General features: G+C 37.4%; 1 protein-coding gene across 6 annotated transcripts in view; it reads left to right on the forward strand.

Annotated features, from left to right (window-relative positions):
• The window catches only part of WWOX (WW domain containing oxidoreductase), a 490,323-nt gene that overhangs the window by 58,397 nt on the left and 406,048 nt on the right, over nt 1-25,878 (forward strand). The window lies entirely within an intron of this gene.

Below are 25,878 nucleotides of genomic sequence, written 5' to 3' on the forward strand. Positions count from 1 at the left end.
CTGATTCTGAATGTGAGCCAAGTGAATTAAGAGACGTGCTATTCCAAAGTAGCTGAGCTAGCTGATATTTCCTCTGGCGAAAGAACTCCGAAGGTATGTAAAACAGCAAATCTGTGATGACATTGGGACGTCCCTGATATGTGCCATGGGCAAACCTTGGGAGAATCTCATGAAATAGTCGCTATTAAGCAAAGCTTCACAAAAGAAAACTATTTAACCTGTGTGAATGAGAAAACATACCGTGATCCTCCTTGCCCAGTTTATTCATTCTACACTTAATTTGTCATTCATTCTCATTGCTATGGTGCAGTTTTGTTGTGGTTCAGTCAATAAGTCATGTCCAACTCCTTGCAACCCCATGGACCATAACACGCCAGGGACACACACACCCCATTCTCCATTGTCTCCCAAAGTTTGCCCAAATCCATGTGGCACTATCTGACCATCTCATTCTCTGCCGTCCCTTTCTCCTTTTGCCTCCAATCTTCCCCAACATTTGGGTCTTTTCCAAGAAGTCCTCTCTTCTTATTTGGTAGCCATAATATTTGAGTTTCAGCTTCAGGATCTGTCCTTCCAAAGAACAGCCAGGGTTGATTTCCTTTAGGATTGACTGATTTGATCTCCTTGCAGTCCAAGGGACTCTCAAGAATCTTCTCTAACACTACAAATTGAAAGCATGAATTCTTCGGCAATTCAGCCTTCCTTATGACCTATCTGTCACAGCCATATATTATTACTGGGAAAACAATAGCTTTGACTACAATGGTGTGATTGTGGAAGACATTTTTCTTATAAACAGTTGGAAAGCTGTTGACTCAAGTTACCAGAAGCCTATGGTATTGTGGTATTGGATTGACTTCCTAATGGCCTTCTACCATAGTGTGCGTTGTATGAGTGTGTTTTCTGGAAGGATTTTTGTTCGTAATTTATTCCATTTATTGAATTAATAATCTTTCTTTGGTTAGTTTTGAATGCTGAAATTCTTACTTTGGCAGTTTTATGCTGCTGTGGTTTTGAACACAATTCTTTTTAGCATTTGTATTATATTAGAACCTAACTTCTCCATCGTTAAGTTTCCATCTCTCTGTTTTTTAATTCTCCCTGTGGATATTCATCATTTTAAAATAATTTCTTTTTTTCTTTTTTCTTTTGCTTACGGTGGAGATACTTCTCTCCTCGTTTTGTGAGGCCTAGGAGCGATTGCTTTTATAAGCAGATTGATCTGGATTGGTATTTTTCTATTTATTTCATCGCAGTAATTACTAACTTCAATTTTTAAACAGAAACATCCTTTATATATTACGGTAGCATTTAAAGACGCAATAAAAAACATCTGCTAAACAGAATAATCAGTATTTAACTGGCCAGTAGGAATCAACAGTGTGACATTACAAGTGTCTATGCTTCCCAAATGAAATACTGAGAAAAAAGTAACTGAATTTGGAAATCTGGAATTCGCTTCAGTGTTTGGATTAGAAACTGTTCGGGAATCTTAGTTCTATTACCTTAAATTTGATGGGAAAGAAATATAAATATAATAATTGATATACACTTAACTGGAAGGTTTTATGGAAGGTCTTTTTGGAAAAACCCATGAAAGTGTCAAACCTGGTATGTTTTCATTGAGTTTTCAATCATATAGGGAAGGAACACATAGGTGCTGTCCTAAATTTGTTTTTTTCCCCCATTTTCTGTAGATTTTCCCTAAAACCTATTTAATGTTTTTTCAAACTGCATGTTTCCTGTAATTAGATTATATAATGTAAGAGTTGGAACAGACATTGGGGAGGGGTCATGTCATCCTAATCCCTGCACAATCTGCTACAACAGCATTGCTCTACCTTCTGTTCAGACACCTCCACTAAAGGATAAGCAGCCACTATTACAGTTAGGAATCTACTATTAGGACATTTTTGCTGAGGCCCAGCGAAACCTGCTTCCTTAACATTAATCCCATTTTTCCTGTCTTATCCTTCAGAACAAAGCTATGTTTACCTTCCTCAATATCAATCTCTTGATCAAAGAATAATAGTAAAACCAAGTTAGCCAAGAGGTGTTAATCACGGATTGCATTGGAGGGCACCCTTTGGAAATGCATAACTGAAACATTCATTTTCCCTTATCTGCATAATCTAATACTTTTGCTTCTAAAAGGAAGGGATTGCAGACACTCCTTGATTTACAATGGTTCATTTAGGGACCAGAGTTACGACTGCACTGAAAAAAGTGATTTCTGACCATTTTTTTATGCCTACAACCATTGTAGAGTCTCCATGATCACGTGATCAAAATTCAGATGCTCAGCAACCGTCTGTATGTAAGATGATTGCCATGTTCCGGGTTCACATGATCCCCTTTTTTGACCTTCAGTGGGGAAACCAGATTCACTTAACTAACTTAACAACTGCAGTGGTTTACTTACCAATTATGGCAAGAAATATCATAAAATCGGGCAAAACCCACTTCGCAAATGTCTCACTTAGCAACCTATATTCTGGGCTCAATTGTGGTTGTCAGTAGAGGACTACCTCTGTATAAACGGCGTCAGTGGAAATATTTGGTACCTGTCCCATTCCTCTCTAGGGCATTTAGAAGCACTTTTAGTCCACTGAAAGCATTCTTGAATCTGTAAGTTTCATTCTTTGCTTTGTGTGCAAATGGTGTTCTTGCTGGATTTCAGCCTCTTTGATCAAGAAAAGCCCTGGAGTGTTCAGAAGACACCCCATCTGTCAATTAAGATGGCACTATCATCTAAAGCTGCATGCATTGCCACCGCTTAGCCATTTCAATAAGACAGGAGATGCCATCCAGTTCGCACCATTGTGTTTTCTGGATCCTAGCCATTTGTGAATAACATTTTTCTTAATATACCACCTCCACTTACTTTTAAGTCCCCACACATCTCTTTTCATGCTGTTCTCTTTTCATACTAATGCAGCTTTAGAATTGATAGGTGTTTATGAAATTTATTGTTGTGTATGCACGTGTGTGTGTGTGTGTGTGTATATATGTGTGTATGTGTGTGTGTGTATTCGTTGAATCACCGAAGAATTTTACATAGTGGACTTTATCTTTCCAGTAACCTTTTTTTTTTCTTCCTGTGTTGTCTCAGAACTCTCATTAATTTTTCACAGGCTTGTGATGGATAGTTTTTATTTATTCACGTCTGAGATTCTGTTGCTTGAAAAGGGCTCATTTTCTAACATTACATATTCATGGCTTGGGATAGATGGGGAAAGGAACTTATTATTAATATGTCACAGTGGGAAAGTTACTCTGGGTTCATTTGAGAACCTTGTTAAATTTGGTGCGGTCAGCAGACACTGCTGAAATTTTTCGATAACGCTTTATTGTAGAAAGCAAAAAGGGTCAGTGATTGTTTCTTGTCTAAACAAAAAGTCTGATCGTTTCTTAATGCCTTTTCGGTGTTGTGGCAGTTGCAGGTGGGAGACTGTCAGAAGGAAGAATGTGGCTAAGCGTAATATATTTAGAAGTTAGCGCCACAGTTGCTGAAACATTACCAGGACTTCTTCACAATTAACAAAACTTTTCCAAGGGTGTGGAATCGATTTGTCTACCTCTTGGAATTTTCAAGGTTGCTCTCCTAGCTTTCTGATGCTTGCTAGTGACCTGTAGCAACAGACTACAGAGAGATTTTAATTTTACTTTTATTGTTTCAGAAAAAAAATTCTTTGTTGATGCAGGTTTATATGCTATTTGCTTAGAAAATCATTTTTGTTGTTGTTAGTTGCGAAGTCGTGTCTGACCCATCGTGATCCCATGGACAACATTCCTCCAACCCTTCCTGTCCTCTACCATCTTCTGGAGTCCATTTAAGCTCACACCTACTTCTTCAGTGACTCCATCCAGCCACCTCATTCTCTGTCGTCCCCTTCTTCTCTTGCCCTCCATCTTTCCCAGCATCAGGCTCTTTTCCAGTGAGTTCTTCCTTCTCATTAGGTGGCCGAAGATTTGAGTTTCAACTTCAGGATCTGACCTTCTAAAGAGCAGTCGGGGTTGATCTCTTCTATACTGCAGATAAAGAAGGATTATGGTTTATTAAAGCAGGGGTCCACAACCTCTTCTTCGTGGACCAGCACCGGGCCGTGCAAACAAGTGAAGCCCCATCCGCTGGATGCAGGCAGTACATGAAATCACACCCCCTCTGGTCCATGGAAAGGTCTTTCTCCACAGAACTAGTCCCTGGTACCCAAAAGATTGGGGGCCTCTGCATTAAAGCATGTGCTTGTCACCTCAATGTTTACCACTTCAGGAGTGAAAAGTCCTGACAATCTTGATTCTAGTACTTGTAGCTTGTTTTCATAAGGGGACCTTTTTGTAAGATTTGCGTTATTGAAATAAATGGGACTGAGTGTAAATTGTGGAAAAGAGATGTTCTTACATTGTCCCAGCTTCTGATTCTTGGCAAGAAGTCCTGCATCTTTAAGGTACTTTCAGCCAAACAAAACCCTGCCACCTTCAGGTTTCAGAACTATGGGTATATCTGATACATGCCCTCATTTATCAGATATCTGTCCTCACTCGTATCCTGCTAATTCAGAGATGTAAGGTCATTTAGGAGCCAAGGTGGTGCAGCAGTTAGCGTGCAGTACTGCAGGCCACTTTAGCTGACTGTGTTCAGCAGGTCAGCGGTTCAAATCTCACCGGCTCAAGATTGACTCAGCCTTCCATCCTTCCGGGGTAGGTAAAATGAGGACCCAGATTGTTGGAGGCAATGTAAATAATATATATATATATATATATATATATATATACACACACACACACACACACACACACACACACACACACACACACATTGCTTACTGCTGTACACTGCTTAGAGAGTGCTTGCACTTAAAGCGGTATATAAGTCTCATAAATAAATAAATAAATTTCCTTGTGGAGACTCAGATAGGTATCTTAGAGAGGTCCGGGCTGAAGAGATGAAAAGATTCAAAGGAATATGGGAGCAGATCATACCTGTAGGCCGTTCCATATGAGCAGTCAAAGATTTGTTCAAGTGTAGATGAAATAAACTGAAAATATAGGCGGGTGAATTGTGATTGACTAGGAAGAAAAGGGTCCAACCACTTTTTCCTCAATGGAATCAATTATTTAAATAAGTGTTAGCAGGGCAGGTATCTGGAAATACTTTTCTCTTAAGTTTCCTGAACTGAGCAGAGGCTTGGGCTAGATGATTACACAAGCACTTTGATTTTAGGATCTGAATACGAGAATATTGATTCCTATTAAAATGCCATATTGACTACTCATAGAACTTTTCACTTTTTCCCTTTGGAAGAGAAAAAGACAATGCCTTGAACACTGTAGTTGAAATGTTGGACTTGTTTCTAATACTGAGGTCAGTCAGGTACGAAATAAGATGATAATGGTTAGCAGCAGTACCTACCTTGGGAAGCTCAAACTTAGGAAAGAAAATACAGTTTTTTCCCACTATTGTATGCCTTCCTCAACTAATTGAAAATAAACTAGTGCTTTATTTAAAAAAAAGTGATTATTGAAATATAGAAAATCTGAATAATTTGAAGGTATTTATTTTTCATTAATTATGTCCCATCAAATTGTAACTGACTCTCAATGACCACATACAATTTCTCCATGCCAATGTGTCCCTAATCTGGGTTTTTAGGTCTTCCGATAACATACTCTTGCTGCTATAACCGAGTTCATCCATTTTGCCACTTCCCTTTTCTTCAAGCTTTTCCTGGCATCAGAATCTTCTCTAGATAGCTAGGTTAATAATAATAATAGTAGTAGTAAAGTTGGAAGGGACCTTGGAGGTCATCTAGTCCAACCCCCTGCTCAGGCAGGAAACCCTACACCATTTCGGACAAATGGCTGTCCAGTCTCTTCTTAAAAACTTCCAGGGTTGGAGCATTTACTGCTTCTGGAGGCAGGCTGTTCCACTGATTAATTGTTCTCACTGTCACGAAGTTTCTCCTTAGTTCTAGGTTGCTGCTCTCCTTGATCAGTTTCCACCTGTTGCTTTTTGTCCTGCCTTCAGGTGCTTTTGGTTGTGGCATAATGTGACTGAAGTAGTATAATTTGAGTCTGGTCTTTTGTACCACAAGTAAGAAAGCTGGCTTGATTTGTTCAATATGCATTTGTTTTGTTGGCTATCTATGATATTCTCAGGAGCCTTCTCTAACATCAAAGCTCAATACATAGATACATAACAACCATCCCTTGTTCAATACTCTCCCTTTTTACAACCTGTAATCCCTGAATTCGGGGTAGAATCAGGGCATCTGGGTGGAGCTGAGAGTTTACTGGCTGGCTGGCTGCCCTTCCTGGTGCCTATGCAGAGTTCGCAGTAGATATTTTCTCTTTGCACCCTAGGAGAAAACATCTGATGTTACCTAGGATTGAACTCTCAACTTTCTGAGTGGGAGGCAAGCGTCTTCACCACTAGACTATCACGCCACTCACCAGTTCAATACATAGATACATAAAAATCATCAATTTGCACACTTACTAATACTGTTTACATACTTACTAAGGCCCTGTTTGAGAAATGTCTGCCTACATAAAATTGGCTATTAGGTACTATATTGGTTGATTGATTGATTGATTGTCTGCCTGCCTCCCACCTTCCTTGAGATATTAGGGGGAAAAAACTGTTATGTATTATCAGTAGAATATAATGGAATTTAATGCATATTAAAACAATTTTAGTGTGCATAATTTTTGCTCCTTTTGTTTTACTATCTTGTAAGCTACCTTGGAGATCATTTGATTGAAAGGCAAGTTATAAATCTTTAAAGCAAACACATTGAAGGGGCATTCTTGTAAATCAACTGTTGTGGTTGGTAGCACAGTGTGTTTCTTATCTGTGTTCAGTACTAGATTTATTGTTTTGTATCTTGTACTGAATATTTTATTGCAGAAATATGACTCAAACTATATGAAGTTAAAAAAATAGAAACAGCCTTTTCCCATAAAACAGGCTGGAGGCTTGAGTTATGATGCCTTCAAAATATGACGAGGGTGCTTGCATTTTGTGTTCATTATTTCTTTGCTTAATTTCTGTAATATCAAAAAAAAAAGTAAACAGAAATAAGCAGAGAGGAAAGAACAACACAATAGGGGGTAACTGTAGAAAATGGCACTTGATCAGTTGAATTGATAGAGAAAATCAGTGTGTTTTTTATTGTTTTGTATCAGGTTATAATCAAACACAGGCTGGAAAAGTTACTGAAGTCAGTCATAAAATACCAGGTGCTCTTCAAAAATTATTGGGAAGAAAAAGGAGGTTGGTCCTTAGCAATTAAATGTTCAAATGTTCATTGATACAATCTGTTAATCTGCTGTAAAATAGCACAAGAAGAGATGAGGCTTCCATGTTTAATTTTCTTTTTAAAAATCAAATCAAATGTATAGTTCTTGAAAACATGTTTGGAAAGAGCAAGTTGTGAAAATCCACCTTTAACTTAGATCTATCTTGTACTGTGTCCTTAATCTTCACATTCAAGATTCCTTAAACAGATAATTTCACTTATCTCATGTACACTTACTCAGACATTTATATGATACATACCCATACAGTACAGCCTATGTATAAACGTTGCTCAGATACAATAAATACTTTCCAGTGCCTAGAAATTATAAGTCATGCGTGTGTCAACAGTATATTATAGCTTTACGGTACAATTAGCCCCTCAATATCAATATGTCCATGGTGATTTGCAGGAAAATAAATGATACACAATACAATAAATGAACATACAATATGTAAGCACAGTGTTCCTCGGGATATCTGTAAAAGGAGAGCTTGACTGATCAACGATTTGCCAGTGAAATAGATTTTGTTTCTCTTAGTGCATTGCAGCTGGATTATGACTTTATGTCGTTTCAATATTACATTTTGAAGTGGAAAGCTGGACTCCTCGTGATGAATAATCTGGCCGGGAGAAATACAGTTGAATAATAATCCATATCACAAATAACTTCCGTACACAGTTCTCTCCCCCTCCCATTTTGTTACTGTTGCGTATGTAATGATGATTTGAAGAAAAAAAAAAGGATTGAGCTAGCTGTTGGTTTAGTTGTTTTACGATGCTATTTATTTATTATAAAAGAACTGGGCAGTGAGAAAACGGTGGTCTATTAAGAGTTTATGAGTGTATGCATGTGTATAAAGTGAAATAATATCCAGCATAATATGAAGTGACAATCAAAATTACAGCTTTTCTGTTGCCGCAAGGGTGCTTCTGTGCCAAGTTTAGTAATATTGTTGTAACAGTGTTCGAGGGTTGTCAGCAGTTCTGTGTACTCTGCAGAGAGTCATAACAATGTATGGAAGCAAGACAATTTCTGTCAGGGGGAATACTATAATTTTGATATATATTTCTTGGTGCCAAGCCACAATTAAACAGAAGGCAATGGGGGGGGGGAATTCTTATTTACCCAACTTGGAATATGTTGAATAATTAGCCAAATTTATTTTTGTTAAGTTACAGAGAACTTGGCACAAAACTTGATTAAGCCACACATCTTGTTCAGTCGCAATTATATTTAGACCTGATTAATTTTTGCCTCCCATTAACGATGTATCTAATTCTTATTGACACTCGGTGTCATACACAATGCCGTCGGAGTTCATTGAGTTCCAGGTAGTTCTTTGGGCTGAACTGTGCTAAATTTAGCGCCTGGGAAATTGACACACATTTTAATCAAGAGGGTAGGAACGCATTTCAAAATGTGATAGGTTTCCAGAAAATACTTCATTGGCTATGTTTACACAAAATAATAAATAATTAATCGTATATTATTAAACCCCTAATAGCATAAGTTACGTGTTGAGGTATACAGCCGTTAAGCTTCTACTTATTGATTGTAGGAGTGGTTAAATAATCAGGAATACGGAATTAAGCATCCCAAGACTGTGATTCATTTTTCATAAATTAGCCAACATTCTTGCATCCATTTTGGCTGAAAGATGCCCAATTTCAGCATAAATAATCATAATCCTGTAAATGGAAGTAACCATAAATTATTCATGTCTGGTTGATTTACCAGCTCTTTTAACACTCCATCTGTCTTGATTTGTTGTCTCCTCTGTGAATATATTGTATTTGCTAGAAAATTCTCTATGGGCTACATTTTGGAGTCCAGATCCTCATTCCTACTTCACAATAAGCTTGGATTAAGCTAGAGAATGTCTTGTGGACTCCTTGATGCTCTCTGGGCTTGGCTGATTGCTTGCAGAACTTTCATTACATGACTAGGTAACGTCATTGTTGCCTATTGTGTTACATAGTTGGATCAGAAAATCTCTGGCCAACTGGAGCCATCACTACAATAAATTGACCTCCTATCTGCATATTATTGGGCTATAATTGCAATTCTTTTTTTTTTTCATGGAGACACACAAGAGCTTTTTTTCATAGAGCATGACAATTCCTGTACCACAAAATAATGGATATTACTCTTACGAGAGCATAAATGTGTGTCTCCTTTGAAAGCTCTAATATTCATTTCATGTTTCCGAGACTCATTTTTAAACAATAGGAAATCTTACATTTGGGATTTGGGATATATAAACTTCTTCTCCGTTTGTAACCCCAACATGAGTAAGATCTGGTGAGGGATGCAGGCTGTGGTTCCCAAATTTCCAGTCTCTCTCGGGCTGCATTGTATGAAACCAAGTTATCAAATGAAAGGGTCTTTCAGAAAGCTCTGTTAATGTGCTTTTCTTTAATTGAATAAATATATTACACAGCAGGGCAGGTTATTTTCTTCTTGGCCTTACTGTTTCAATTTGGGAGCTGACACAATTTTCTCCAGCTGATGAGGAATGCAGGATCTGAGTATAGTTTCCTGCCATTTACATACATTAAGACAATATAGTTGGACATATGTTTTTTCATGGCGCTCCAAGCTGTTTCCTTTCTTTTTTTAAAAGAGACCAGAAAATTAAATACCCCCTCCCTTGAAGACAGTGGTATTACTCTGACAACAGTGGGCTGAGCTAAAACCACATCTCAAGATTGGGCTATAAAATATAGATCACCCTCTAAGCTTCTCTTTATTGATTATTGCAGCTGACATATACTTGTCATTTGTAATGTTCTGTCCGTTCCTGTGAGTTGGGTACACTAAAGTTAATTGTGGCCGACTCATTTGCATTAATCTCACCTCTGAAGGGTACAATAAGTCATTAATATTTTGTCATGATGAATTATCACAAATAACATTGAACATATTGATTAATGATCTCTGAGCTTTGTCTCTTGTTTAACATGTTGTTATTGCTTTAAACTTTTAGGCGAATAACCATTGTTGTAGGGATACATAAATGTACTAGGACTACATTTTTGGAAAAGTCCGTTATAAATTTTGGGTGGCCCACTAAAACCTGACAATGTTTTGCTGTGAGTGCAACGGAGCACTCTTGTTCCAAATGTGGGGTCCGAATTCTTCTTGTTGAAATACTTTACTAGTCTATATGTTAAAAATTATGCCAGTGTTTTATTTGAACCAATCAACTGCAATCTGTTTAACAAACCATAACTTTAAAAACTGCTGGCTTGGAGTAGCTGTAGGTTTAAATGCAATTGCTGTAATAAAAGATACATCCATAGGTTGTTGATGAGATTCATCTCAGAAAAGAAAATCTAAATTAAATGTTGTTGCTGTTGTTATTATAGACAATAAAAGCAATTGACGGACACATTTTCCCCTCTTATCTACTACTCTCTTTCCAAACATCACCCAACCGTGTTTTTCCTAAATATCTGGATTCACAGTGACCACCAGTGCCTTAAATTGTCACTCAATGTTTTCAGCCAAAATATTTGTGAAGCGGTGAACAATTCTGGAGAATGGTACATTTAGTTTATTTCAGTAAATAAAAGTATGAGCGGAGTGGAACAATCTTTGTGGAACCCTAGCTACATCTTTGTTTCTCACCCATAGTATTAATCCTGATTCATTTTAAAAAACTGCTAACGGAAATATTTCCATTCAGCTCATTAATCAATTGTGATTTTCATTCCCTTGTTTTGTAAAAGCTGTTGCAATAAATACTTTCTTCACCAAGCAGAATCCAAGAGATGGATGCAGCAAGCGTAATTAATAGCACCCAGTTACAGGAGATCAGCAAATTTGGGAGGTTCACATGCTGCTTTACCATATGGATGCCCAGTAGGCGAAAAAATTGATTAATGTTTTCAAGTAGATTTTTTTCAGCAAGTAATACAGCCCCAGACGAGGATTTTTATTTTTATTTTTACTTTACAGTACCATTGGACCTAACTTGGATAGCATACCCTTTGATTTAAAGCTAAACAATGTTGGATGTAGTGAAAGGTTTAAGTGAAAAAACAAACCCTTCTATAATTCTACTGCTTAAAGAAAATGCCACAGTGTTTGTGTTTATAAGTCTGCCCACAATTGATTAAGCATTTCGTGTTGAATGTTGTTTAAAAAATCCAATCTGGTTTGAAAGACTAGTTTAGCATCATATCAAAATATTCCGCACAGGTTTCTTTCATTCCAGTCTGTCTTGCAGCTCTGCTTTGATTTGAAGTTGAGACGCCTTCAGGAGGCGCAAGATTGATTAATTTCCATATCCTGATCAATTAATGAGATACACAGAATAGAAATATGCTGTTTATTAATTTCAGGGATGCTGCTCTGCTAAGGGTCCTGAATACTTAATTATATCAAGCTCTCCGTAGTGAAGGATGCTATTGGTTTGTTTTAATAACAACAACAAAAATCCATTTATTCAGTAGAAGCACCATAGAGCCAGAAACTCTGTGCAAACTTACTATCAATAGGAAACTCTTATTTTCTTGCAAATACTCATTTGTCTTCTAGGAGTTGAAACCTGGTTATTTCACCAACACATGATGTTGAATAGCACCAATTTCTGGGCAAATTTTGCCTTCATTCATTCAGCAAAACACTCCGAGCAATTTGGGAAAGAGATAATATGTACTGCAAGATTTATAGGTAGAATTTGCGTCTCCCAAGAAAACAGAAGCACCACTGCAGTTTTTGAACAATCTGATCTTTATTACATGTTTTTCAATTTCATTCAGTTCTGAAGCTCCATCCTACTTTCTAAAGTCTCATTCAGATCTTAGCTGCACAATCAAATTATGTTTTAAATCTTCTATGAGAGTAGGTAAGATTCTCCATAAAGGATCCTATGTGAAGGAATGTTTCAAATTTAGCAGCTTTGTATTTGCTATGTAGCAAAGTTTGAAGCATAACAAACGCATACACATAAAAAAAGAGTAACTTAGTTTTCAGGATAAACAATGGCATATTTTGTTTCGTTTTTAGAAAAGAACATGTACCTATCTGAGCATCAGTGTCTTTACAGTTGTAAATTATGCAGGCGTTCAACATGACCCAAACACTCTGCTTATAAGCCATGGTTATAAATTGACAAAAAGGTTTTATTCTTTGAAGATAAGGAGCTATTAATTAAACTAAATCAATTATGCAGACTTACATTGTTTGAAGCCTGGTTGATTTCTTCATTGTCTATTGTCACAATTTACACTACTATCTTAAAAAAAGTAGTTTTGTTTGCCAGAGATCACATTGCTAAACACTAAACACTTCGTTGGAATGATTCTTCTTCTTGTGCAATATCCGTTACCGGGCGTTGGCGATCATGTTGGCAATCATGTTTTTATCAGCAGCCGCACGAAAAAGTGCTGCTGAGTTGGAATGATAAAGAACTTAAAATCAGTGATGGGATTCAAATACGTGAACAACCGGTGAATGCTGCTTCCGGAAGTCCATTCTGGGCCTGGGCAACAAAAAATTAGCTACTGGTTCTGCCAAAGTGCTGTCAACCGGCTGAATCCCACCACTGACTAAAATGGGTTGGGCATTGTTGTTAACACAACCAAACAATGTTGATGCAGTTTTTCAACGGTTTGGCTGGTTTCACAAATTACGTTAATTTGTTTCCTAAGGTGTATAGAAAGATTTGCAAGATGAGGCAAAGGGTGTTTAGTTTAAATGATAAGACACATTTATAATGGATGACTCTGTTGTCTTGTTAACATAAATAGTTTGTGTGAGTTAGCAATTTATTTCCTCTATCAGTGAAATTAATGGATTTCTTTTCTAACCAAAGCTTTTATAGTTTTAACTTTTTCAGAGCTTTTATTATTGTGAACAAGGAATGTAGACATACATACAGTAGGAGGGTCAGTCTAAAAAGCTCCTTAGTGTAGTGTAGTACTTTGAATTTTAAATTGCACACATAATTCAAATATAATGTAACTTGCAGTGTCGGACTTCAGTCCATTCAGTTAAATGGAGAAAAATGACTGGCGTAAGGAATGAGTTATTGATTTGTTGTGAGAAAATGACTTTTATAATATAGGAAGTATGGTAAAAGGAACAGCTTAATTATTTAGGGCCATATCTGGAAAAAATGCTTTTAAAGCACTGCAAATTGTAGAGGCTATAGTTATCAGACTGGAGGAGATATACATATATATAGTTTATTTGCCTTTTTGGGGGGAAAAAGTATTCTTAAGGGGAATTTGGCTAGCTGACATACTGATGTAAAGGTCCGTTTAATAGCACAGTAGTGCATTTGTGCTATGAAATAGTCAATGAAACTAAATTTTATTTTAAGGATGACATAAACATAGCGATCTTATAGACATATTTCTTGCTTATTTACATTTCATTTCTCTGGTGGAAAGTAGTGGCACTGAAGGAATAAGAATTTCCGAAATTGTTATATTGAACTAATCATATCCTTTTAAAAGAATTATTAAACTAAGATAGATATCTTTAAAAGTGGATTGTTTAAATCTTTAGATTTTTCTACTGATTTTCTTCTAAACTGTTTTTCAGTTTTCTGCTGTGGGTATGTCATTATTCTTCCTCTTTTGCACCTACAATAATCTTGCCCTAATTATCGCATACCAGGTCAGTTTCCTTTTCCTTGTCTAGGTCAGCGTCCATAAAACCCAGTAGAAATAATTCTGGTTTCATCATAAAATTAATCTTTTGCACTGCTGTACGAATTTGTTCCCAACATTTATTTGTAATTAATTTCTTGACCTCAGCCTACGGTTTAAACTTTACATGTGGTCACTTATTAAGTCTTTTGCATACAATATGGGGCTGTGCAGATAGTCATTCATTTAGTGACCATTGGAAGTTACAACGGCACTGGGAAAAAGTATCTTATGACAGTTTTGCACACCTATGACCGTTGCAGCATCTCCATGGTCACATGATCAAAATTCAAATACTCATGTTTACGACGGTGCAGTCGTGAACTTCTTTTGTAAACTTCATCAAACTTTTTGCTCTTTGGGTAATTTCTATCGTAAGTTTTACATTTGTGGTGTTAAGTATTTTTGAGAAAGGGAAGCGAACAAACTTAAAAACCCTTTAGTACTGAAATCTAGATAAGACACATTCAAGACATTATTCCTTTCCTTATATTTAAAATATAAAAAATTGTCAAGCACAGGAAATCAGGAGCCAAGGCGGTTCAAATAAATACAGGCTTATTTATTACAGACTAACACTTTCTACAAGAATCTAAACTACTAATGGTCAAGGTAAATGGGCAGTAGATAAGGGTCAGTGGAATTCAGGATTGACTGGACTTGAGTCTCGTCAGTCTCAAAGGGACTTGAGGCTGATGACATGCTTGACCCTTCCCTCGGGTTCAGCCCGATCATCACCTACATTTGTTTTTATTTTCCTAACTCTCTGGAAAAAATGTAAAACTGGCCAACTCAACCAGCCAGCAGATCTGAAGATCATAAGGCAACCATTAACTCTCTCCTCTCTTTATCCTAATCTCTGCTTCTCTCTTTCGTTCAACCATTTATAGGTGAACTGGCGGTTTTACATGACAGTTCAAAGTTAATTTAATGACTGATAGCATTTTGCCTGAAGCTTTAATGAAGAAAACATATGGAACTTTCAATATTCTACTATACGGAAAGAGAACACCTTTCATTTTATTTTTATTATCTAAAATTGACAAAGTTCAGAGTAGTGTTTACTCCTAAGAAAAAGTAATGACCCTCTCTCCTCCACTATGCCACCCCTACCCACATGGGAAATAGGGATGTTTGCAACTCAAAACAAAAAAAAAAAAATCAGCATTTGTGGACTGATGAGACTGTTTTATTTTTAATGAATTTAAACTAAGCAGTGTTTGTGCAACATTGTTGCAAGGCGCATTTGAAAATACAATAAGAGTATATTACTTTACCATGATTTAGTTCGGGAATTTATGCACTCAAATGAATGTGAGAGCCTTGGGTACAATTCATACGCTATATTGCCTCTCGGAAGACTTTATGTAAACACTTTAAGATTCAACTGGGGAGTTCATACAGTCAGATAGATTAAAATTTGTCCAGTCCTTACTTTTTAATGTTCATTAAACTTTATACTCTTTGGATGTTTTGCCTAACTTTTATGTTTGGGGCCTTAAAGTAGATTGAGAAAAGGAAATAAGGATCCAAGTGAAAATTCCTAATACTTCTGAAATATATCTTTGGGGAAATATTTGAAAATCACTTTTTTTTTTAAGTAACTTAAAAGGATAGCTGGCTGCATGGTACAATTATCAAATTTTCTGGGTGACCTGTCTTTGTTCATAGTGCATAAGTAGCCAACGTATGCTTTTATCAATTAAACGACAATCAGTGCTCTTTTATCTCCAACCATAGAATCATTATTCCTGTCTAGAGTTAGTTGTGTGTTTTGTCTTCGATCTACAGTAGACATATATACTCTTAGGTGCTTCCAGTGAAGTTATTGATGTTTTGATGGAGCTTTGTTCTGTCCTTTCCTGACTTTCTTGCCTGTGACAATTTCTTTCCTCCCGCTGTCTGCCTCCTGGAAGCTTTTATGACCGATGTGGGGGCTGGATGAGGCTGTTTTCCAGGACCTTTTCCAGGCTGTTTTCCAGAAGTTCTGAAAATGTTGGTAAACAATTCAATGAAGGTGTCAAAGGGGTGCATCCACTATATATATAAAAAAGGCCAACAACATGCTAGGAATAATAAGAAAGTAAAGATGCCAATATCGCAATGCCTTTATATAAATAAAGGCATTGCAATATTGGTGTGACTGCATTGGGAATATTGTGTGTGGTCCTAGTTGCTGCATCTCAAACGTAGATGTGGTGCAGTTAGCAATTCAGAAGATCAAAGGAATGGAGTTGCATCCATTTGAAGAAAGATTGAATGCGTAATGCAGATGCCAAAGGCCACGGACAAAAATCTATAAAATTTGTACCTGAACATAAAATAGAAACTACAGTAATCTTTCTGCCCTCCCCCACAGAAATGTATTTCATCAATGATCAGAACAATAAAAGAGTTGGATAGCAAAATTATATTATCATAATACAACAACAACAACAACATAATAATAATAATAATAATAATAATAATAATAATAATAATTTAAAACCCCATGTAAGATTCTAATGATGTAACATGTAACATGTATAATATTTATTCATCGTTACCGCAGATCTAATTCTGATTGATTTCTTTACATGCATTAATAGCTGTGACACAAAATATAGCTACATCATATGTGATGTTAGGCTTATTATCTGCTAATGCGAAAGCAAGATTAAACTTATCGGTTTGCCTCATTGTGTTCCAACAAGAGAGAGACCGACAACTACTTCAATAACATGAGCAATATAACAAAAATCTGCTGGGTTGTTTCTATCGAATTTGGATCACAGGGCATCATTTTCTTCTGGAAGAAGGAATTTTGGCTGATCTGCCACCAAGAAACCCTGTAGGTAATCTCCTAATGTGAATGGCCCCTGTGCCAACTGATTGTATTTCTCAATTTACTTTCTGATACCAGTTTTAGTTAAGAACACAGCGGCTTGTTAGGTACTGCAAATGCTTTAGCGAAAAATAAGTCTGAAAGCACAAATATAAGCTTGCCATAGTGCCCTTTGATATTGTATGATACGTAGTTCTTGATCAAAGAAGCAGCAAAGAAAATACACACCCTTCTGAGGCAGGGAGCAGGAGGGTGCAAAATCTTTTAAAATGTTAACTATGTTGAGCCCATCATTACTTGTCCCAACCTTCCTAGAGGGATATAATGCTTGAGAATAAGCTCTGTATCTTGTCTCCCCAAGTGACTGCCTTCAGCTACCGTTTCATTGCACTTGAATCACATGGCCCTTCAGAATAATTGGTACTTCTATTTTTTTAAACCCCCCCCCCCATCTGCTACATCAAGAAGTGGCCAGTCAGCCAATCAGTAGTTTTTCAGGACTTTTGGAAGGGGAGGGGCAGAGGAGCAACACACAGTAGGAAGGATGGGAAATAGCAAATTATCTTCTACTGTACCTTCAAGTAATAAGTCATGCTGGGCTGTTTCTGCCAATTATTAATTTATTTGTTTGCTTTTCAAGATTTTTCTGCTGACCGTAATCACAAAGATGCTTGGGTGGCTTGCAGAGTTAAAAACAAAATCATAAAGGTTGCAGGTAATAATAAAAACATGAAATGAAAATCAGGCATACTGTACCGTCTAATACAATCCAAGGTTGTATAAGCAGAGCCATGGAATCAAAATCACATGAAGGGTTAGGACTGCTTTATAAATCCTTAGTAAGATCACACCTGGAATGCTGCAGCCAGTTTTGGTCACCACTTTACAACAAAAAGATGTTGAGACTAGAAGACCTCCAAGGTCCCTATTCAGCTCTATTCTCACTGACACTACACTCATAGTGGGTACCGTGATGCTACTGCTCCAGAGCCTAATCACTTATCACCTAACCACTGATGCAAGAGCAGACACATATTTTGTACATAAAAAAACCCCAACCTTTTTAAAGCTCTTCTCCTATAGAGCAAGTGTAAATGTTGCCTTTTCTTATTTTCAAATCCAAAGTAACAAAAGAAAAAAAAAAGTATAAACGATGCATCTGATACATTGGCTTGCAAAATCCACATTAAAATTGCAGAAGACTTGTTTCTTAACAAGTTCCTCCTTTCATGCATTTCGCCTCACCTCTGCCTTTTTGCAAAGGTTAAAGCTTTGGTCCATGTTGTTCTTTTGAAGTCTGTTTCTTAAGTGGCCGGATGGCTCGCTGGGTGCTGCGTTTTGGTTGTTTCCCTTAGCTAAAAAAAAATTGGTTGGGAAGTAGCAATGCTGCTTAATTCTGCTTTCTGTTAAAAAAAAAAAAATGGCACCCGTTCAAAGATTTGGTTGTGTTTTTGCTCTCTCTAGCTAGGAAGGCTGTGCTAGGTCAGTAGTCTGCATGAGTGTTTATTTTTGATTCCTGCCATTTGTCAGTTATGAAACCTTATTGGGTTGCAAAGTACTTTTCTTCTTGGAAATTCTGCATGAAAGGTTATGATTGCACCTGAAGGCAGGACAAGAAGCAACGGGTGAAAACTAATCAAGGAGAGAAGCAAACCTAGAACTAAGGAGAAACTTCCTGACAGTGAGAACAATTAATCAGTGGAACAGCTTGCCTCTAGAAGCAGTAAATGCTCCAACACTGCAAGTTTTTAAGAAGAGACTGGACAGCCACTTGTCTGAGCAGGCGGTTGGACTAGATGACCTCCAAGGTCCCTTCCAGCTTTACTACTATTATTATGACTTCATTTCTGATTTCCATTTTGCTGTTCTTCAGTTGCACTCAACCCTACATGGCCTGATGACCATTATTTCACCAGGATTGTCCACTGGGAACTCTTTGTTTAAGTTCTGGTAAGCTTATACAACTATATGTTGAGAGTGATAGTATCTAGCCAACTTGTTCTTCGTTAACATCTTTTTTGATTGATTACCTTAAATCTCTGTAGACATTGTAGATTTTTTTTACAATGACCTTTGCCTTCCAACTGTATATCCAAAATATTTCAACTCTAGGTTGGCTATTAGTATTTTCAGTTCTTATCTTCCAAGAAGATCCAGTTGTAGGAACAGGAAATTAGAGCAAAGGCAGGACAGTTAACATAATATATTCAATTCAAAGCATAGGAAAGCTTGCTTAGATAGTTGACTGATCTGTTTAGCTTGGAACAGTCTTCATGAATTGGTTAGAATTTCTCCCGGAATTCAGGTAGAAGTATTTCTTAAGTTTACTTTCTGATGCAAAGAATTAAATCTAGGATAAAGCTATATGTTCTTTCACTGGTATTTGTTACAAGGGGGCATATAAATCTCTCTCTCAGAAATTCAGCGGGGAAAGTGGTACTAAAATTACTGAATGTATTTGTAATTTGCTTTGTGTCAAACAACAAAGATGGTGTACATGTCTGCAAGTAAAGGCAGAAAACTAATTCACTAGTGGCAAGATATGGATTCTGTTATGAAATGTATTGCACTATTTATTTTCATTTAAAGAATTTGCAGTCTCCCTTTCAACAGCTCTCTCTCTGCAGTATTTCAAGACAACCATGAGGTTTCCCTGAAACAAATTATTGCCAAAATAAGCTAAGATAAAATAAAATGAAGTATTACGCTACCAGATTACAAAAGAGATGTTAAAAAAAAAAGTGTTCAACAAATGACATAAAAGACAGCACATAGCCATTCAATTCAATAGTAAGTCCTTACCCAAATGCCAAATGAAGCATTTTCTTCGATCTGAGGCCTTGGCATCTAGTGAGCCTATTCTCTTGTTTTCTTTTATCTGGAGAGCTTGCCATCTTGGTAAAGGTTCTCACAGTAGGAGTTTTATCTAAGTGCAACCAAGGTTTACACCACCTGATACTCCAAAATGCCAACAGACACCCAGACGTGATGAGGAACATCATTCCAGAGAGCAGTTATTTTGACAGAGAAGAAAAGCATGCCATCTTTGTGAACCAAACTGATTCTGTGAAAATAAAAATAAAAAAATCAGGGCGGGTTTGATTTCCAGGATGGGCCAAACCCCAAAAGACAACCCTTAAAATTTCTTAAGAAAGGGCTAATTAAACAAGAGCTAGGCAGCCATACAGGTTAGATAAATAAATAAAAAGGTAGTATTGATATAAGGAACTGAGATTTTCAAAACAAACATACGGGTGATCCTCGACCGCAATTGAATCGGCTGTTAAGTGAGTTTTGCCCCATTTTACGATGTTTCTTGCCCCAGTGAATCACTGCAGTTGTTAAGTTAGTAACACTGTTGTAAAGTGAATCGGGCTCCACCGTCGACTTTTTTTTTGTCAGAGGTTTGCCAAAGGTGATCATATGACCCTGGGACACTGCAACCATTGTAAATCTGAGCCAGTTGCCAACATCCAAATTTTGATTACATGACTAAGGGGAATGTTGTAGCAGTCGTAAGTGTGAAAACAGGCCATGTCACTTTTTTCAGTGCTGTTGTAACTTTGAACTGTTCCTAAATCAGGGGTGTCAAATTCGATTTCATTGAGGGCCGCATCAGCATTGCTGTTGCCCTCGGGGGGCTGGGTGGGCACGGTCTACTGGGTGGGCGTGGCCAGCTCTACATTGTTTGCATCAAGGGTGCCTGTGGGGGCCTGGGCAGGAGTGGGACAGATCTAAAAGTCTCTGGCAGAAGAGAGTGGGACCAGGGCAAGCGCTAAGGCATGGTCCATTTCTTCATTCCTCACAAAAGGTGACACCTCCCCAGCATGCACCCAGGGGGTGGGGCCAACGCGGCAGGGGCTGGTTCCTCACTGTTTCTAGACGGCCTTGTGGAGCTAAGACTGAATGCGTTTCAGCATAGATGGCCACCACAAAATTGTACATTGGCTCCCGGTTGGCCAGGGCCAAGGCAGCGGGGGGCCGTTCCCTCACTGTTTCCAGGATGGCTTTGCGGGCTGCATCCGGCCCCCAGGCCTTGTGTTTTACATGTCTGTCCTAATTGAATTGTTGTAAGTCGAGAACTATATGTACTAGTTCATGGAATTAACTTGAAAAAAGTCCCCCCCCACTATTGAACTTCATACATTTCTATTACAGAATAAATGCTATATCTTGATATATTGAATAAAGTGATCCTGTTATACGATAATAGCCTTGTTCAAGCATAGCAGGGTTAATTGAATTATAGTTTACTGCACCAAGAAATAGGGTTGTGCTTTCGTAAAATCTTCCCCTTCTATCTTCCACTTTGATGAACTTTCAGCTGAGCTCTTTTCATGTTCTCATCAATTAATTTAAATTGTGATTTTAATCTATAGCTATGATTTATATGCTAGAACTGGGGGAAAAAATGGATTGCAAACTTGGAGGTAGAATAGAACAGGAGCCATGCAGATGCAAGACTTGCTTGAATTGTATAGAAATGGTTAACTCTGAAGCAGATCAATGTTGAAATGCACAAGAACAGTGTCATTATTCAATCTGCCATACCAAAGCAAGCGCCTAGTTGTCACCAGAAGGGTTTTATCCCACCTTCTGTCCAAATTATAAATCAAAATTGGAGTTCTCTAGTTTCCAGAGGAATGGTACTGAGAGTGAATATTATCCAACAATCCATGTAGAGTTGATTTATAGGAGCTTTGTTGGATTAACACAGGGATGTCAAACTCAATTTAATTGAGGGCCGCATCAGCATTGCGGTTGCCCTCAGGGGGCCAGGTGGGTGTGGCCAGGGTAGGTGCGGCCTACTGGGTGGGCGAGGATGGAGTGGGTGTGGCCTACTGGGTGGGTGTGGCCAGTTCTACATCGTTTGCGTCAAGGGTGCCTGTGGGGGCCTGAGCAGGAGTGGGACAGATCTGAGGGTCTCTGGCAGAAGGGTGAGGGACCAGGGCAAGTACCAAGGCATGGTCCACTGGAGAAGCCTCACTGTTCCTCTCAGGCCATGCCGGGGGGGGGGGGCTTATGGAGCTAAGGCTGAATGTGTTTCAGCATAGATGGCCATCACAAAATTGTACATTGGCTCCCGGCTGGCTTGGGCCAGGGCCAAGGCAGAGGGGGGCGTTCCGTCACTGTTTCCAGGATGGCTTCGCAGGCCACATAAAACCACTTTGCGGACTGCATCCGGCCCCTGGGCCTTTTGTTTGACATGTCTGGATTAGCAGATCCTACCATTGCCAGATCAAAACTTTGAATTCTTTTAGAAAAATACATTTGGAAGAGCTGTGTAGATTCTTGTCAATGTGACCTTTAATTAAAGGCAAGCCTATTCATTTTGCAGAACAAGATCCAGGAGTTATTTGATCAAGCTTTTTCCTTGTCTGCTCTTCTTTCCCAGTATTTCAGGATAGGACATACCAACCAACAAGGTTTTCCAATTACATCAATTATTTTTTTTTAATCAATCATTTTTTTTTTTTGGGATTATTATTTGTCCCTTCTAATCCGGAATGATTTCCTACTCAAAAACCAGCAATTATTAGCATGGAAATTTAGCTCACTAAGATAGTATTGTTTACATCTTAACCATGTGATCTATCTTGACTTCCATGGATTATTAAAACAAAATTTCTTCAATTGAAATCCAAACATTCAGCATCTAAGATATTGCTCATATTGTCTGGCATTTGGAATATCAAATCTCTTCAATATTTAATCCTTTTTGCTCATGTTTCTGAATGGTATATTTCTACTAAAGGTCACAGAAAAGTCATCTATGCAAAAGACGTTGCCACCCTCCGCTACAAGAAAGCCAGCGAGATTCTTACCGTAGAGTTTAATAGACTCTGAATGGAAATGTTGTGAATGAGATATTGCAAAGTATTTTCTATTGTGCCCTGTGCATTTAGATCTAATATTGCATTGTTACTTCGGTGTGATTAAAATAAGGAAACTGTTGCTTTTTTTGTTGTCCAACTGGAGCATTTAATGAGTGCAATTAAATGGAAAAATTGCCTTTTTAACTGATGATAGTCCATTAGTGTCTGCGGCTGTTGAGAAAAGGATAGAAATGAATTATTAGAATGACAAATGAGTCGAAGTTACTAGAGTGATGGAGAGGTGTTATTTCTTTCCACGTAATCCTCAATTAGTTGTCTTGGTAAGAGGATGTTTTTCAAAAGGGTAATAGAGAAGTAATGAGATCAGTACGAGGTCAAACCCAGCCTTCTTTCTTTGACAGTTTGATTAATTTATTTCTTTCTGGCAGATCACTGTAATGGCCTTTTGTCACCCAATATTTTTTCATTCGACTTTAATCCAACTGACTGGATCAAATCATATTCATTCACTTTGCCTTATTTTTTTTCCACCAATTAATTAATAGGATTCCAATGCAGTTTGAACATTTTTAAAAATACTTCCATTTTATCCAAGGTTCAAGCATTAATACATAAAACAAAGGTTTTATTGACATCACCTTACAGCAGACTAGTTAGGAAGAGGACCTGGGATCACTTCCAGTGTGGATTAAACCCAATGTACCTTTTATCTGAACATATGAAAGTCAAAATGAATTTGGTATTTTGATTTTCTTTGATTATATTTTAAGGAAGCGATCTTGATCTTAAATAAAGTCTCTTTTTGGCTGACTTCTGAATATGAAAGAAGTAAAGTTACTGAATTGATATAGTTTACAGGAATATGGTGCTTACTTAAGAATGACTGAATAAATGAGGACATGTGGGTTAGTTTCAGGATTTAATATCAAGGAAATTTTCTTAAAAGTTAAAGGTATTGTGAAAGCTTTTTGATTTTTGCTGAAAATAAAATAGTATTCTGAATATTAAGTTGACAAGTAGCAATTTACGACAATTATCATTGAAAGAAAGAAAAAAAGAAAGAAAGAAAGAAAGAATGCTTTCTTAAGTATAGGAGCCAAAATTCACTGCTATTAGCCATTATTTATTGGACTGTAAAGGTGGTGTGTGTATGTGTTTGTTTGTTTATGTAAAGAAATGTACTTTTTATACTTGCGGGATTGATGCTGATCTTGCAAAGTAGTCCAGACAAAAAGTGTTCTCAGAAGTACTACCTTTAACTTTATTGTAAGGTAACACTAACAGAATCTTGTCCAGGAAAAACATCAACCATTCCAACAAAACAATCATGACAATTGGTTCCATTGCCCCTTGCTTTGACCAGAATGTAAATATACAGAATGTAAATCTATATTATTTTCTCCCATAGTTTTATTTATTACTGGTTATTTTCCTCTATGCATAGGTGATTCCCAGCCTTCAATGATCACTTTTTAAGGAGGGCACAAAGAGAGAGGAGAAAAGTAAAAAAGATCTGCAGTATGACTGAACTCTGTTTATGCTTTTCTGGATCCTTCCTGCCCCAAAAGCAGAACATCCGTATTGGCCACTCAAAGTAGTTCAATTTCTTGGGCCACCTTATAAAGGTGTCTTGTGATCTAATAAGCAGAAAAGCTTTCTGCCACAATAAATGACCACATTCAAAGTCATGTTGATGGATGTCTGAACACGAAACAGAATTAAAAGAATAAAGTGCAGAGCCGAAATTCCCCTTTGTCTGCATCTGTGGTTCTGTCACTTAAGTATTGGAAAATTATTTTAAGATGTTGGCGATTGAGCTTGCCATATGCTGATTTTTCCCCTCTCAAATACATATTTCATGAGAAAGCTCTTGCATTCTTATGTCAGTGTGTTTATTAATTTACATGTAGCCTAAAAGTTGTTGTTTTTTTTTTTTTTTAAAAAAATGGACTTTGCTTTTCTCAGCTTTCATTATTCTTCCAGGGTTGAATGGTGAAAATATTTAGGAGACGTGACTGTTGTAATATCTTTTTGCCTTAGAAGGAAGTGGATCTGTTATCTTTTTTAATTTGGGATATTATATGATTTATGTCCAGTAAATATTTCATGCACTTTGAGTTTGACTTTGTAGAGGGATGTAAATGGAAAGTAAATCCATGTGTACTTTAAGACAGTAAAAAGGCATTACTTGATGTTAGACTGCATAAACATGCAGATTTGATTCCCTTTTTTCTTTTTACAACAGGGGTAAAGTTAAGCCTTACCTGGAAATGTAAATGCACTAGCCCTAATGTAATGCTGGAGAAAAATTAAGACAAATGATACTGCATCTCTGCCACAAACTGCAGCTCATACAGAATTCACTTTAGTTATTATACTGTGAATATGTGAACTGAACTCTCCTCTGTGTATGCACAATTTATGTTGAATGCAACATGAATCATTTTAATAGACCAAGCAAAAACTCCCCAAAGTCAATTTTCAAATTATGAACCTTGGAACTGGAATATAACAACAAGGAATTGAGGCTTTATTCTGAACTATGGATGAACTGTTAAGGTACTCTGGGCGTGCGGCTTCTTCCTTAACTGGTATGAACACAATTCTTGTAACTGTTTGAAAGAATCCTATGTCTGTGCCTACGAAACAGGCTGGACAATGGTTAAAAGCAACAGTAGATTACAGCATTTGGAAATATGTAACAAACCTTTTACATGTTGCCACGTACAAATTTAAACTTATCATCTCTACTCCATCTTCCTTGAGTTACATGATTTGTCTTGTCCTGGATGCCATTAGCTGGCTGAACAGAGAGATAAAAATCACCAGACAAATCGGCAGTGCCAGGTCTTAGCAGAGTAAATTACAAGAAAGGAGAAGTTCAAGGCTGAATTGTGGAATCCTTGGTGTTCTTGGAGTGTGGTTGTTTGCTTGTAGATGTTTGCTTACCCAGCTAGTTAACATCATCAGTGTGAGCGAACTTGTGGATTTGCTGCAGAGTGAGCTAGCTAGATTAGCTCAGTTAAGAATGTCAAATTAGGTAGGTATGTTTGGGACAACATATAAAGATATAAAAAGCACATAGCATAACCAATGAACTTGAATGTTTCCTGATGGCTGGCATTCTCTCTTACTAAGAAAAAGAAGGGTATTTTCCAACCTAATTAGAGCCTCACCAAAGGAGATACAGTCTTATAATTTGGAAACTCCTTTATTTCATTTACAAACCAGATTGCTAAAGGGGCTGAAC

The sequence above is a fragment of the Crotalus tigris genome, unplaced genomic scaffold, assembly GCF_016545835.1.
Source record: "Crotalus tigris isolate CLP2741 ecotype Arizona unplaced genomic scaffold, ASM1654583v1 scf7180000024362.2655971311:6658466, whole genome shotgun sequence".
NCBI classification, from domain to species: domain Eukaryota; kingdom Metazoa; phylum Chordata; class Lepidosauria; order Squamata; family Viperidae; genus Crotalus; species Crotalus tigris.